The following is a 4,683-nucleotide window of genomic DNA, read 5'->3' on the forward strand; positions in this document are numbered from 1 at the left end:
GTAACTGGGGACCGGATTTAATCTTGATAGTAAAGTGACCACCAGCAATATCGCATAAATCTCAAAATGAATATTTTTGCATGTAATATAATTAATTCACACAATTAAATATCCTGTAATAATTTTCTGCTTAGATTGGATCACTCCCAGGCTCGCTGCAACCTAAATATGCCATGAAAAATATGCAATAGATTTATGGGACCAAACTATGCAATAACATTCGAAAATGTGATAGTTACGCCCAACGACTTCGTATTTAATCATGACCCCAAAACAACCCGAACCAACACTGAACCATCATGTATTCATGATTAAAATACGCCTAAAATGATGAAATAATACTCCTAAAATGGGGAGGGTCGAAATCTAGGTGAATGGAGGCCAAAACATGAAACGCTCTTTCGAGAGTCAATTTGGCAGATCGCACCGTAAATTCTCGTATGACCACAAAAATGATCCTAATCACAAACGGTCAAAAACATGACCTTCCTAACTCAATGAGGCACTGTCCAGTCCAAGGCCATAAGCTAAAAGCCAACCTAGAACTCGAACGAGCCACTGAACCGTCATAGCAAGTTGCTGTCCAAAAATACAGCAGCTGTGCTTTGGTTTCCTTGCGTTGTCGAGGCTAATGGCCATTGGGGCTCGAACCACCAACCAGAACCTCTTACCAACATCCCAAGGAATGATTTGAACCATGGCTAAGGACCCTAGGCTAGCCACAATTTGCATCACACCATAACTCCATCGAAAGTCACACCCGAGAGCACCCTTGCATGCGTGTGGTGTCTTGCTTCGTTTTTTGTCTCGTGTCGTTCCAGTGGCCATTAGATTGACCATGGCACGATCCAGACATCTAGGGGCCTGGTATGAACCGTGGTTAGGGGCCATAGGCCAACCAAGATCCACACCATCCCTCAAAACCAAATGTTACACTTGCTGAATTCGAAAGGGGCGAAGGGCTGTTCTTGTTGTTTGATTTAAAAACCGATTCAACCATGGACCAAGCCTCAAAAGGGTGACTTGGTCATGTCTTAGACATCACCAGGAGGTGTTCTAACCATGGCTATAGCACTTAGGGCAGCCAAGATCAGATCCATCAACCTTTGACATCAAACAAGAAAATCGAATGCAAATGGGGAGTTGCTGTCATCTCGATTTCCAGCAAAAATGGGGGCTGAAATAATGGACCAAAGTGGTCCTTATCCATCCTAAAACATGTCTAGATGTAGCATTGGGAGCCTGGAACCGAACCAATACTTGAAACCCACAAAACAAAGCAACCCGTGAAGAGCATCATGAAAGCCGAAAAATTCTGCATGTTTTATTTCAAAATGTTCTTGACATATTTCGGTTTTTGCATGAAATGATGGTCATGTAATATAAAAATAATGATAGTAGGACTTGATTGAAGAGTCAAGGAAGAATATATGCATGTCTGGTTTCGTTTGAAAGAAAAACGAAAGAATGAGACGATCCGGCGCGGAGGAGACGGAGTGATCTACCTTCCTTCCTTCTACTCGATTTTCTCTCTATTTTTTTCTCTAGTGCTAGCCACGATTTTTCTCTCAAAATTACTCTGAATTTCGTGAATGAGGGTGGGGGAATGATGGTTAGGAGTGTGAGGGAGATCCAAAAATAAAGGGATGCAAATGTATGACCAAGTCTTCTCTTTTTGAAATTTGAATTGGTTGATATCAAATGGCTTCTTGGATGGATCTAGAATGAGTGGCCGATTCTCTCATGCAAATCTAGACTAGGATAAAGCTTAATAATTAATTAATTAAGGTTGATTAATAATTAAAAAGGTTAGCATGCTAAAATAACAAAGAATGAGTCAAAGGGTGTATTGGCATATCAATGCTTAATCAATTAAGGGTGGCCGAAATTACACAATAAAAATGAAGGGGAAATGTTGTTTAGTTGATAAATTTTAATACCTTAAGAGCCTTACCTATCCCTTAAATGATTTAGTGAATTAACACCTCAATTAAGGGACCTAAATGAACTTATTTCCTACTCACCTCAAGTAACTTAAATAATTCCTTAAACTTCCTTTTAACTTAAATCAACTTACTAGCTAGCTAAAATAAAATATGGGAATGATTTCTTAAATCTTAAATTTTATCTCAAAACTCCAACTCCAGTCCGGCCTCACTGAATTAATTGAAAAGATAAAAATTAAACTACTGCATAAAATAAATTAATTTAAAGAAGAGAATTTAAATACTCATGCCATAAAAATCATTTTAATTTAAATACAAGAATTATGCATGGCTTATACAAAGTCTAATTTACGGGTTCTACAGTATTGATGCAGCAGGGTCGGGTTATATCCTATGCCTCCAGGCAGTTGAAAGTGCACGAGAAGAACTATCTGACTCATGATCTTGAGCTAGCCGCTGTTGTCTTTGCGTTGAAGATTTGGTGACACTACTTGTATGGCAAGAAGTGTCAGATATTTACCGATCACAAGAGTCTAAAGTATTTTTTCACGCAGAAAGAACTGAACATGAGACAGAGATGGTGGTTAGAGTTGGTGAAAGACTACGACTGCGAGATTAGCTACCATCCGGGGAAAGCTAACGTTGTGGCAGATGCCTTGAGCAGAAAAGTGGCAGTTGTAGCACAGAGACCTCTTCAGTCTGAGATTCAGAGGTTTGATTTGGAAGTTCACTACAAGAAAAACGTCCAAAAACAACACCTCTACGATAACGGTTTTTTTGAAAAACCGTTGTCGTATAGTTTTTAACAACGGTTTTAATGAAAACCGTTGTCGTACGTGAGTTTTGACAACGGTTTCTAAAAACCGTTGTCTTTTAAGGGGTCAAAGACAACGGTTTAATAAAAACCGTTGTCTTTTAGGGTGTCAACGACAACAGTTTTCTAAAAACCATTGTCTTTCAGCGTTTTTTTAGGGCAAAAGACAACGGTTTATGAACTGTTGTCTTTTGGCATGTTTTTTTAGACAATCGACAACGGTTTTTGAAAATCGTTGTCTTTTAGGGTGTCAACGACAACGGTTTTCTAAAACCCGTTGTCTTTCAGCATTTTTTTAGGGCATAAGACAACGGTTTTATGAAATGTTGTCTTTTTGCGTGTTTTTTTGGACAATCCACAACGGTTTTTGAAAACCGTTGTGGATTAGCATTTTTTTTAACAAACAACAACGGTTTTTAAAGACCGTTGTCTATTAGCGTGTTTTTTGGACAAACGACAACGGTGTTTAAAAACAAACTTTGCCACATTTAGCGACGGCTTTTCAAAAACCGTCGCTAAGTTCAAATTAGCGACGATTTTTCAATAACCGTCACGGCTGTTGATCTAGTCATAGCGACGGTTTTCAAAACATTCGTCGCCTGTTTCAAATTAGCGACAAATTTACAACATCCGTCGCTCAATATAGTGACGGTTTGATATTAACTGTTGCTGCTTCTAGAGACAGTTATTACAGTCCGTCGCTAATATGAAATTAGCGACGGTTTAACAAAATACCGCGCAAACCCTCTATAAATATCTCCATTTTCATTCCATTTTCCCCCACAATACTTAAATTTTTTTTTCTGTTACACAATTTTTTCACTTCACACAACACTTAAATTTTTTTTCACTACTTCATAATATTTAAAATTTTTTTCTCTTACATAATTTTATCACTTTACACAACACTTAAAATTTTCTCACTACTTCATAACAAATAAAATTTTTCTCTCTTACACAATTTTTATCACTTTACACAACACTTAAAATTTTTCTCACTTTACACAACACTTAAAATTTTTCTCACTACTTCATAACACATAAAATTTTTCTCACTTCTCTATAACACTTAAAATTTATCTCTATTACACGATTTTATTTCGATGGTTAGTTTCTTTTAGATTTATTAAATTATTAAATGAATTTTTTTTATTTTTCGAAACAATTTAGCGACGGAACTTATGATACAAGACCGTCGCTAAAGTTAGCGACGGTTTTGATATGAAGGTTGTCGCTAATGTTAGCGAACCGTCGCTAAGTTAGCGACGGTTCAGGTAACCATCGCTAATTAGCGCCGGTTAACTTAACCGTCGCTAATTGGCGACGGTTTTGAATTAAACCGTCGCGAAAATTATTAGGGACGGTTTTCCAAAACCGTCGCAATTTCTACCTACCACGATGGGTAAAAACCGTTGTCGTTGAACAGAATTTTAACAACACCCTAAGTTACAACAGTTTTAAATGGCCTACGACAACGGATTTTATCCGTTGTCGTTTTGCGTTTTTGTAGTAGTGGTTTATCGCGAGAGCAGAGCTCCAAGGCTGTCTAATCTGACAGTCTAATCATCCTTGCTAGACTGTATTCATGCGGGCCAGCCTTCAGACGAGCAGTTACAGAAATGGAGGCTGAAGGACGAAGCCAAAGGCAGTGTACTCTACACAGTGTCAGATGCTATTGTGAGATGCAGAGGTAGAATGTGGGTGCCTAGTGTTGATTCGATCCGAGAGGATATTCTGACAGAGGCGCACACATCTCCGTACTCTATTCACCCAGTAGGTACCAAGATGTACAAGGACCTACAGATTTTGTATTGGTGGCCAGGGATGAAGAGAGACATCCGCAGATTTGTGTCTGAATGCCTCACTTGTCAGCAGGTAAAGGCAGAGCATCAGAGGCCAGCAGGATTGGTTAAGCCACTCCCC

This window comes from Primulina eburnea, chromosome 8, assembly GCF_022965805.1.
Source record: "Primulina eburnea isolate SZY01 chromosome 8, ASM2296580v1, whole genome shotgun sequence".
Taxonomy (NCBI): Eukaryota; Viridiplantae; Streptophyta; class Magnoliopsida; order Lamiales; family Gesneriaceae; genus Primulina; species Primulina eburnea.